The sequence below is a fragment of the Chiloscyllium punctatum genome, chromosome 19, assembly GCF_047496795.1.
Source record: "Chiloscyllium punctatum isolate Juve2018m chromosome 19, sChiPun1.3, whole genome shotgun sequence".
In the NCBI taxonomy this organism is placed as follows: domain Eukaryota; kingdom Metazoa; phylum Chordata; class Chondrichthyes; order Orectolobiformes; family Hemiscylliidae; genus Chiloscyllium; species Chiloscyllium punctatum.
In genome coordinates, this window is record NC_092757.1 from 12447828 (window position 1) to 12460524 (window position 12697).

Consider the following 12697-nt stretch of genomic DNA (forward strand, 5'->3'; position numbering starts at 1 on the left):
CTGTAAATTGGAATGTACGTCGGACCGTGATGGTTACTGTACCGTGCGAGGTATGTCGGGCCGTGATGGTTACTGTACAGTGGGAGGTATGTCTGACCGTGATACTTACTGTACAATGGGGGTTATGTCGGGCTGTGATGTTTTCTGTACAGTGGGAGGTATGTCGGACCATGATTGTTATTGGACAGTGGGAGGTGTGTCGGGCTGTGATGGTTGCTGTACAGTGGGAGGTATGTCTGGCCATGATGGTTATTGCACAGTGGGAGATATTTCGGGCTGTGATATTTACTGTACAGTGGGATGTATGTTGGGCCGTGATGGTTACTGTAAAGTGGGAGGTATGTCTGGCCGTAACAGTTACTGTCTAGTGGATGGTATGTCTGGCTGTGACGGTTACTGTACAGTGGGAAGTATGTCGGGCCATGAGGATTTCGGTACAGTGGGATGCATGTCGGATGTGATGGGCACTGTACAGTGGGAGGTATGTCAGGCCGTGATGGTTACTGTACAGTGGGAAGTATGTCGGGCCGTGACGATTACTGTACAGTGGAAGGTATGTCGGGCTGTGATGGTTACTATAGACTGGGAGGTATGTCGGTCCGTGATAGTTACTGTACAATGGGAGGTATGTCGGACCGTGATGTTTACTGGCCAGTAGGAGGTATGTCGGGCTGTGACCGTTACTGTACAGTGGGGATTACCTTTGGCCATGCAGGTTACTGTACAGTGGGAAGTATGTCGGGCCATGATGGTTTTTGTGCAGAGGGAGGTATGTCGGCCATGATGTTTACTGAACAGTAGGAGGTATCTCGGTCTGTGAAGATTGCTGTATCGTGGGAGGTATGTTGGGCCGTGATGGTTACTGTACAGTGGGAGGTATGTCTGGCCGTAATAGTTACTGTCTAGTGGGCGGTATGTCTGGCTGTGACGGTTACTGTACAGTGGGAAGTATGTCAGGCCATGAGGATTTCGGTACATTGGGATGCATGTCGGGATGTGATGGGCACTGTACAGTGGGAGGTTTGTCAGGCCGTGATGGTTACTGTACAGTGGGAAGTATGTCGGGCCGTGACGATTACTGTACAGTGGAAGGTATGTCGGGCTGTGATGGTTACTATAGACTGGGAGGTATGTCGGTCCGTGATAGTTACTGTACAATGGGAGGTATGTCGGGCCATTATGTTTACTGGACAGTTGGAGGTATGTCGGGCTGTGACCGTTACTGTACAGTGGGGATTACCTTTGGCCATGCTGGTTACTGTACACTGGGAAGTATGTCGGGCCATGATGGTTATTGTACAGAGGGAGGTATGTCGGCCATGATGTTTACTGAACAGTAGGAGGTATCTTGGTCTGTGAAGATTGCTCTATCGTGGGAGGTATGTTCGGCCGTGATGGTTACTGTAAAGTGGAATGTATGCTGGGCCGTGATGGTTATGGTACAGTGGGAGGTATGTCGGGCCGTGATGGTTATTGTACAGTGGGAGATATGACGGGCCGCGATGTTTACAGTACAGTGGGAGGTATCTCGAGCTGTGAAGATTACTGTATATTGGAAGGTATGTTGGGCTGTGAGGGCTAATGTAAAGTGGAATGTTTGTCGGGCTGTGACGGTTACTGCAAAGTGGATTGTTTGTCAGGCCGAGACAGTTACTGTACAGTGGGAGCTATGTAGAGCCGTGATGTATTCTGTACATTGGGAGGTATGTTGGGTCGTGATGGTTACTGTACAATGGGAGGTATGTCGGGCTGTGACAGTTACTGTACAGTCGGAGGTATTCTGGCTGTGATGGTTTCTGTACAGTAGGACGTAGGTCGGTCTGTGAAGTTTGCTGTACAGTGGGATGTATGTCAGATCGTGATGGTTACTGCAAAGTGTGAAGTATATCGGGCCGTGATGGTTACTGTACAGTGGAAGGAATTTCGGAGTGTGACGGTTACTGTAGAATGGGAGGTATGCCGGGCATTGATGGTGACTGAATAGTGAGAGGTATGTTGTGCCGTGACGGTCACTGTACGGTGGAAGGTATGTTGGGCATTGATGGAAACTGTACAGTGGGGGGCATGTCTGGCAGTGATGGTTACTCTACAGTGGGATGAATGTCGGGACGTGATGGTTAATTTACAGTGGGAGGTACGTCGGGCCGTGATGGTTTCTGTACAGTGGGAGTTTTATCAGGCCATGATGGTGACTGTGCAGTGGTAGGTATGTCAGGCCATGATGGTTACTGTACAGTGGAAGGTATGTCGGGCCGCAGCGGTTACGGTACAGTGGGTGGTGTATCAGATCGTGATTGTTACAGTACAGTGGGAGGCGTGTCCGGCAGTGACGATTACTGTACGTTGGGAAGTATATCGGCTGTGATGTTTACTGTACAGTGGAAGGTATATCGGGCCGTTTTGGTTACTGTACAATGGGAGGTATGTCGGTCCGTGATGGTTACTCTATAGTGGGAGGTATGTCGGGCTGTGATGGTTACTGTACAGTGGGAGGTATGTCAGGCTGTGATGGTTAGGGTATAGTGGGCCGTATGTCGGGCCGTGATGGTTATTGTACAGTGAGAGGTATGTTGGGGTGCGAAGGTTACTGTACAGTGGGAGGTATGTCGGGCCGTGATGGTTACTCTGCAGAGGGAGGTATGTCGGGCCGTGATGTATACTGTACACTGGGAGGTATGTCGGGCCATGATAGTTACTGTACAGTGGGAGGTTTGTCGGTCTGTGAAGTTTGCTGTACAGTGGGATGTATGGCAGACCGTGATGGTTACTGTACAGTGGGAGATATGTCGGGCCGTAACGGTGATGGTACATTGGGTGGTATGTCAGACCGTGATATTTATTGTATAGTGGGAGGTATGTCGGACCGTATCAGTTACGGTACAGTGGGTGGTATAGCAGACGGTGATGGTTACTGTCCAGTGGGATGTATATCGGGCCGTGATGGTTACTGTACAATTGGAGGTATGTTGGGCCGTGATGTTTACTGTACAGTGGGAGGTGTTCCAGGCTGTGATGGTTCCTGGACAGTGGGAAGTATGTCGGGCCGTGATAGTTATGTAAAGTTGGAGGTGTGTCTGGCCATGATGGTTACTGTACCGTGGGAGGTATGTCGGGCTGCGATGGTTACTTTACAGTGGGAGGTATGTCAGGCCATTGATGGTTACAGTACATTGGGAGGTATGTCGGGATGTGATGGTTATTGTATAGTGGGAAGAATGCCGGGCCGTGATGGTTACTGTACAATGGGAGGAATGTCGGGCCGTGATGTTTACTGTATAGTGGGTGGTACGTCGTGCTGTGATGTCACTGTACAGTGGGAGGTATGTCGGGCCATGATGGTGACTGTACAGAGGGAGGAATGTCCGGCCATGATGGATCTGTACAGTGGGAGGTATCTCGGGCCGTGACGCTTACTGTACAGAGGGAGGTATGTCGGGCCGTGATGGTTACTGTACAGTTGGACGTGTTTCTGGCTGTGATGGTTTCTGTACAGTACGGGGCGTTCGGGCCGTGATTGTAACTGTACAGTGAGAGATATGTCGGGCCGTGACGGTTACCGTACAGTGGGAGGTATGTCGGGCCGTGATGGTTACTATACAGTGGGTTCTATATTGGGCTCTGATGGTTACTCCATATTGGGAGGTATGTCGGACCGTGATGGTTACTGTACAATGGGAGGTCTGTCGGGCCATGATGGTTACTTTACAGTGGACGTTATGTCAGGCCCTGATAGTTGCTGTACAGTTCGAGGTGTGTCTGGCCGTGATGGTTACTGTACATTGGGAGGTATGTCGGGATGTGATGTTTATTGTACAGTGGGAACTATGCCGGGCCGTGATGGTTACTGTACAGTGGGAGGTATGTCGGAGTGTGATGGTGATTGCAGAGTGGGAGGTATGTCGGGCATTGATGGTGATTGAACGGTGGGAGTTATGTTGTGCCGTGGCAGATACTGTACAGTGGGAGGTATGCCGGGCTGTGATGGCCACTGTACAGTGGGATGTATGTCGGGCCGTGCTGGTTACTGTACATTGGGAGGTATGTCGGGCCGTGATGGTTACTGTTCAGTGGGAGGTATGGCGGTCGTTAACGGTTACGGTACAGTGGGTGGTATGTCAGACCGTGATGGTTATTGTGCAGTGGGAGTTATGTCAGGCCGTGATGGTTACTGTACAGTGGGAGGTATGGCGGGCCGTGACGGTTACGGTACAGTGGGTGGTTTGTCAGACTGTGATGTATATTGTACAGTGGGAGGTATGTCGCCGTGATAGTTACTGCACAGTGGGTTTTGTGCCGGGCTGTGATGGTTACTGGACAGTGGGAGGTATGGCGGGCCGTGACGGTTACGGTACAGTGGGTGGTTTGTCAGACTGTGATGTATATTGTACAGTGGGAGGTATGTCGCCGTGATAGTTACTGCACAGTGGGTTTTGTGCCGGGCTGTGATGGTTACTGGACAGTGGGAGGAGTGTCGGGCCATGATGGTTACTATACAGTGAGAGTTATGTCGGGCCATGATAGTTACTCTACAGTTGGAGGTGTGTCTGGCCGTGATGGTTACTGTACTATGGGAGGTATGTCAGGCCGTTGATGGTTACTGTATATTGGGAATTATGTCGGGATGTGATGTATATTGTACAGTGGGAACTATGCCGGGCCGTGATGGTTATTGTACAGTGGGAGGTATGTCGGAGTGTGATGGTTACTGTACAGTGGGAGGTATGTCAGGCTGTTGATGGTTACTGTACATTGCGAGGTATGTCGGGATGTGATGGTAATTGTACAGTGGGAAGTATGCCAGGCCGTGATGTTTACTGTACAGTGGGTGATATGTCGCAATGTGATGGTTACTGTAGAGTTGGAGGTATGTCGGGCATTGATGGTGATTGAACGGTGGGAGTTATGTTGTGCAATGACGGATACTGTACAGTGGGAGGTATGCAGGGCTGTGCTGGTTACTGTACATTGGGCGGTATGTCGGGCCTTGATGGTTACTGCACAGTGGGAGGCATGTCGGGCCATGATGGTTATTGTATAGAGGGAGGAATGTCGGGCCCTGATATTGCTGTACAGTGGGAGGAAGGTCGGTCTGTTATGGTTGCTATACTGTGGGAGGTATGTCGGACTGTGATGGTTACAGTACCGTGTGAGGTATGTCGGGCCGTGATGGTTAATGTACAGTAGGAGGTATGTCGGTCTGTGACGGTTATTGTACAGTGGGAGGTATGTCGGGCCGTGAGGGTGACTGTACAGTGGAAGGTATGTCAGGCCGTGATGGTTACTGTGCAGTGGGAGGTATATCGGGCTGTGATGGTTATTGTATATTGGAAGGTATGGTGGGCTGCGACGTTTGATGTCCATTGGGACTAATGTTGGGTCGTGATGGTTAGAGTACAATGGGAGGTATGTCACGCTGCGACAGTTACTGTGCAGTTGGACGTATTTCTGGCTGTGGTGGTTTCAGTACAGTGGGGGGTATGTCGGGCCGTGATTGTAACTGGACAGTGGGAGATATGTCGGGCTGTTATTGTTACTGTACAGTGGGAGGTATGCTGGTTTGTGACATTGACTGTACAGTGGAAGGTAGGTTGGTCCGTGATGGTTACGGTACATTGGGACGAATGTCGGGCCGTGATGTTTACTGTATAATGGGAGGTATGTCGGGTCGTGATGGTTCCTGTGCAGTGGGAGGTAAGTCGGGGTGTGATGGCCACTGTACAGTCGCAGGTATGTCGGGCCGTGACAGTTACTTCACAGTGGGAGGTATTTCTGTCTGTGATGGTTGCTGCACAGTGGGAGATCAGTCGGGCCGTGGTGGTTACTGTACCATGGGAAGTATGTCTGGCCGTGCTGGTTACTGTGCAGTGTGAGGTATGTATGACTGTAATGACTAATGTACAGTGGGAGGTAAGTCAGGCCGTGACGATTACTGTACAGTGAGATGTATGTTGGGCCATCATGGTTACAGTACAGTGGGAATTATGCCGGGCCGTGATGGTTACTGTACAGAGGGAGGTATGTCGGGCCCTGATATTGCTGTTCAGTGGGAGGAATGTCGGTCTGTGATGATTACTATACTGTGGGAGGTATGTCGGACACTAATGGTTACTGTAACGTGTGAGGTATGTCGGGCCGTGATGGTTACTGTACAGTGGGAGGTATGTCGGGCCGTGATGGTTACTGTACAGTGGGAGGTATGTCGGGCTGTGGATGTTATTGTATGTTGGGAGGTATGGTGGGCTGCGACGTTTGCTGTATATTGGGATGAATGTCGCTTCGTGATGGTTAATGTACAATGGGAGGTATGTCGCGCCGTGACAGTTACTGTACATTTGGCTGTATTTCTCGCTGTGATGGTTTCAGTACAGTGGGGGGTATGTTGCGCCATGATTGTAACTGTACAGTGGGACATATGTCGGGCTGTGATTGTTACTGTCCAGTGGGAGGTATGCTGGTTTGAGACATTGACTGTACAGTGGAAGGTATGTCTGGCCGCGATGGTAACTGTACAGTGGGTGGTATGTCAGGCTCTGATGGTAACTCCATATTGGGATGTATGTTGGTCCGTGATGTTTACTGTACAATGGGAGGTACGTCGGGTCGTGATGGTCACTGTACAGTAGCAGGTATGTCGGGCCGTGGCAGTTACTTCACGGTGGGAGGTATTTCTGGCTGTGAAGGCTACTGCACCGTGGGAGATATGTCGGGCCGTGATCGCTACTGTACCGTGGGAAGTATATCTGGCCGTGCAGGTTCCTGTGCAGTGGGAGGTATGTCGGACTGTGATGATTCGTGTAAAGTGGGAGGTATGTCAGGCCGTGATGGTTGCTGTACAGTGAGATGTATGTTGGGCAATGATGGTTACAGTACAGTGGGAATTATGCCGGGCCGTGATGGTTACTGTACAATGGGAGGTATGTCAGGCCATGACGGGTACTGTACAGTGGGAATTATGCCGGGCCGTGATGGTTACTGTACAGTGGGAGGTATGTCAGGCCATGACGGGTACTGTACAGTGGGAGGTATGTCGGGCTGTGATAGTTATTGTATATTGGGAGGTATGGTGGGCTGTGACGGTTACTGTACATTGGGACGAATGTCGGACTGTCATGGTTACTGTACAATGGGAGATATGTCGCGTCGTGACTGCTACTGAACAGTTGGACGTATTTCTGGCTGAGATGGTTTCTGTACGTTGGGAGATATGTCGGGCTTTGATTGTTAGTGTAAAGAGTGAGGTATGCTCTTCTGTGACATTGACTGTAGAGTGGGTTGTATCTCGGGCCGTGATGGTTACTGTACAGTGGGTGGTATTTCGGGCTCTGATGGTTAGTCCATATTGGGAGGTATGTTGGGCCGTGATGGTTACTGCACATTGGGATGAATGTCGGGTCGTGATGGGTACTGTTCAATGGGAGGTATGTCGGGTCGTTATGGTTAGTGTACAGTGGGAGGTATGTTGGGCCGTGAGATTTACTGTGTAGTGGGTGGTATTTCTGGCTGTGATAGTTTCTGTACAGTGGGAGGTATTTCTGGCTGTGATAGTTTCTGTAGATTTGGGACGTATGTCGAGCCGTGATGGTTACTGTACAGTGGGATGTGTGTCGGGCTGTCGTGGTTACTGTAAAGTGGGTGTATGTAGGACATTTATGGTGACTGAACAGTGGGAGGTATGTCGGACTGTGATGGCTGCAGTCGCGTGGGAGATATGTCGGGCCTTGATGGTTGCTGTTCAGTGGGAGGTATGTCAGTCTGTGATGGTTCGTGTACAGTGGGAAGTATGTCGGGCCGTGATGGTTACTATACAGTGGGAGGTATGTCGGGCTGTGATGGTGAACGCATATTGGGTGGTGTGGTGGCTGCCGCTGTTGCTGTACATTGGGACGAATGTTTGGCGGTCATGGTTACTGTACATAGGGAGGTATGTCGCGCCGTGACAGTTACTGTTCAGTTGGATGTAGATCTGGCTGTGATGGTTTCTGTGCAGTGGGGGGTATGTCGGACCGTGATTGTAACTGGACAGTGGGAGATATGTCGGGCTCTGGTTGTTACTGTAGAGTGGGAGCTATGCCGGTTTGTGACATTGAATGTACAGTGGGAGTTATGTTAGGCCGTGATGGTTACTGTACAGTGTGAGGTATGTCGGGCCGTGATGGTTATTGTACAGTGGGTGGTATGTCGGGCTCTGATGGTTACTCCATATTGGGAGGTATGTTGGGCCGTGATGGTTACTGTACATTGGGACGAATGTCGGGTCGTGATGTGCACTGTAAAATGGGAGGGATGTCGGGTCGTGATGGTTGCTGTTCAGTGGGAGATATGTCCGGCTGTGATTGTTACGGTAGAGTGGGAGGTATGCTGGTCTGTGACATTGACTGTACAGTGGGAGTTATGTTAGGCCGTGATGTTTGCTGTACAGTGTGAGGTATGTCGGCCGTGATGATTAATGTACAGTGGGAGGAATGTCGTCCGTGATGGTTATTGTACAGTGAGAGGTATGCTGGACCGTGATGGTTACTGTACAGTGGGAAATATGTCGGGTTGTGATTGATACTGTAAAGAGGGTGGTATGCTCTTCTGTGACAATGACAGTACAGTGGGAGGTATGTCGGCCCGAGATGGTTACTGGACAGTGTGTGGTATTTCGGGCACTGATGGTTGCTCCATATTGGGAGGTATGTTGGGCCGTGATGGTTACTGTACATTGGGATGAATGTCGGGTCGTGATGGGTACTGTTCAATGGGAGGTATGTCGGGTCGTTATGGTTACTGTACAGTGGGAGGTATGTCGGGTCGTGATGGTTACTGTTACAGTGGGAGGTATGTCGGGGTGTGATGGTTACTGTGCAGTGGGAGGTATGTCGGGCCGTGATGGTTACTGTACAGTGGGTGGTATGTCGGGCTCTGATGGTTACTCCATATTGGGAGGTATGTTGGGCCGTGATGGTTACTGTACAGTGGGAGGTATGTCGGGGTGTGATGGTCACTGTACAGTGGGTGGTATTTCGGTGACTCCATATTGGGAGATATGTCGGGCCGTGATGGTTACTGTACATTGGGACGAATGTCGGGCCGTGATGTTTCCTGTACAATTGCAGGTATGTCGGGCCGTGATGGTTACTGTGCAGTGGGAGATATGTCAGACCGTGATGGTTACTGTACGTTGGGAGGTGTGTCTGGCCATAACAGTTACTGTATACTGGGAGGTAAGTCAGGCTGTGACGTTTACTGTACAGTGGGGCGTATGTTGGTGCGTGTTGTTTACTGTACAGTGGGATATATGTCGGGAAGTGCTTGTTAATGTACAGTGGGGGGTATGTTGGGCTGTGGATGTATGTCAAGCTGTCAGGGTTACTGTACATTCGGAGGTATGTCCTGATGTGATGGTTATTGTACAGTGGGAAGTATTCTGGACTGTGATGGTTACTGTACAGTGGGAGGTATGACAGGCCGTGCCGGTTACTTGACAGAGGGAGGTATGTCGGGCCATGATATCACTGTACAGTGGGAGGAATGACCGTCTGTGATGGTTACTGTACAGTGGGAGGTATGTCGGGTCGTGACGGTTGTTGTACAGTGGGAGGTATGTCGGGCCGTGATGGTTATTGTATATTGGGAGGTATGGTAGGCTGCGATGTTTGCTGTAAATTGGGACGAATGTCGGGTCGTGATGGTGACGTATTTCTGGCTGTGATGGTTTCAATACAGTGGGGGGTATGTCGGGCCGTGATTGAAACTGTACAGTAGGAGGCATTTCGGGCCGTGACGGTTACTGTACAGTGGGAGTTATGTCAGACCGTGATGGTTACTGTTCAGTGGGAGGTATATCGAGCCGTGATGGTTACTGTTCAGTGGGAGGTATATCGAGCCGTGATGGTTAACTGTTCAGTGGGAGTTATGTCAGGCTGTGACGGTGACAGTACAGTGGGTGGTATGTCGGGCCGTGATGGTTACTGTACAGTGGGAGGTATATCGAGCCGTGATGGTTACTGTTCAGTGGGAGGTATATCGAGCCGTGATGGTTACTGTTCAGTGGGAGTTATGTCGGCTGTGACGGTTACTCTACGTTGGGAGGTATGTCGTGCCGTGATGGTTACTGTACAGCGAAAGGTATGTTTTGCCGTGATGGTTACTGCACAGTGGGAGGTATGTCGGGCCGTGATGGTTTCTGTACAGTGGGAAGTATGTCTGGCCGTGATTGTTACTGTAGAGTGGGATGTTTGTCTTGCTGTGATGTTTACTTGATATTGAGATGTATGTTGGGCCATGATGTCTACCGTACAGTGGGAATTATGCCGGGCCGTGACGATTACTCTACAGTGGGAGGTATGTCGGGCCGTGATGGTTACTGTACAGTGGGAGGAATGTCGGGCTGTGATGGTTACCGCAGAATGGGATGTTTGTCTTGCTGTGATGGTTACTGTACAGTGGGAGGTATGTCGGGCCGTGAGAGTTACGGTACAGTGGGAGATATTTCTGGCTGTGATAGTTTCTGTACAGTGGGAGGTATTATGGGCCGTGCAGGTGACTGTAGATTTGGGATGTATGTCGGGCCGTGATGGTTACTGTACAGTGGGATTTATGTCGGGCATTGATGGTGACTGAACAGTGGGAGGTATGTCGGAATGTCATGGCTACAGTAGCGTGGGAGATATGTTGGGTCTTGATGGTTGCTGTTCAGTGGAAGGTATGTTGGTCTATGATGGTTGTTGTACAGTGGGAAGTATGTCGGGCCGTGATGGTTACTGTACAGTGGGAGGTATGTCGGGCTGTGATGGTGAAAGCATATTGGGAGGTGTGGTGGGCTGCGACGTTTGCTGTACATTGGGACGAATGTCGGGTCGTGATGGTTACGTATTTCTGGCTGTGATGGTTTCAATACAGTGGGGGGTATGTCGGGCCGTGATTGAAACTGTACAGTAGGAGGCATTTCTGTCTGTGATGGTTACTGTACAGTGGGAAGTATGCTGGGCCGTGATGGTTACTGTACAGTGGGAGCTGTGTCAGGCTGTGATGGTGAACGCATATTGGGAGGTGTGGTGGCTGCAGCGATTGCTGTACATTGGGACGAATGTTTGGCAGTCATGGTTACTATTCAAAGGGAGTTATGTCGCGCCTTAACAGTTACTGTACAGTTGGATGTATATCTGGCTGTGATGGTTTCAGTACAGTGGGGGCTATGTCGGGCCGTGATTGTAACTGTACAGTGTGAGATATGTCGGGCTGTGATTGTCACTGTAGAGTGGGAGGTATGCTGGGCTGTGACATTGACTGTACAGTGGGAGTTATGTTAGGCCGTGATGGTTACTGTACAGTGTGAGGTATGTCGGGCCGTGATGGTTACTGTACAGTGTGAGGTATGTCGGGCCGTGATGGTTACTGTACAGTGGGAGGAATGTCGGGCCGTGATGGTTACTGTACAGTGAGAGGTATGCTGGTACTTGATGGTTACTGTACAGTGGGAGGAATGTCGTCCGTTATGGTTACTGTACAGTGAGAGGAATGTTGGACCGTGATGGTTACTGTCCAGTGGGAAATATGTCGGGCTGTGATTGTTACTGTCAAGTGGGAGGTATGCTCTTCTGTGACATTGACAATACAGTGAGAGGTATGCCGACCCGTGATGGTTACTGTAGAGTGTGAGGCATGTCGGGCTGTGATGGTTACAGTAGAGTGGGATGTTTGTCTTGCTGGGATGGTTACTGAACAGTGGGAGGTATGTCGGGCCGTGATGGTTACTGTAGAATGGGATGTTTGTCTTGCTGTGACGGTTACTGAACAGTGGGAGGTATGTCGGGCTGTGATGGTTACGTTAGAGTGGGATATTTGTCTTGCTGTGATGGTTACTTGACATTGAGATGTATGTTGGGCCAAGATGTTTACCGTACACTGGGATTTATGCCGGGCTGTAATGGTTACTGTACTTTGGGAGGTATGTCAGGCCGTGACGATTACTCTACAGTGGGAGGAATGTCGGGCTGTGATGGTTACTGTAGAGTGGGATGTTTGTCTTGCTGTGATGGTTACTGTACAGTGGGAGGTATGTTGGTCCGTGATGGTTACTATACAGTGGGTGGTATGTCGGACTGCGATGGCTACAGTACCGTGCGAGGTATGTCGGGCCATGATGATTACTGTAGAATGCGATGTTTGTCTTGCTGTGATGGTAACTGTACAGTGGGAGGTATGTCGGGGTGTGATGGTTACTGTACAATGGGAGGTATGTCGGGCTGTGATGGTAACTGTACAGTGGGAGGTATGTCGGGCCGTAATGGTTACTGGAGAGTGGGATGTTTGTCTTGCTGTGATGGTTACTGGACAGTGGGAGGTATGTCGGGCCGTGATGGTTACTGTACAATGGGACGTATGTCGTGTCTTGACAGTTACTTTACAGTTGGCCGTATTTCTGGCTGTGATGGTTTCAATACAGTGGGGGGTATGTCGGGCCGAGATTGTAACTGTACAGTGGGAGGTGTGTCGGGCTGTGATCGTGAACGCATATTGGGAGGTGTGGTGGCTGCGGCGGTTGCTGTACATTGGGACGAATGTTTGGCGGTCATGGTTACTGTACAAAGGGAGGTGTGTCGCGCCGTGACAGTTACTGTACAGTTGGATGTATATCTGGCTGTGATTGTTTCTGTACAGTGGGGGGTATATCGGGCCGTGATTATAACTGTACAGTGGGAGTTATGTCGGG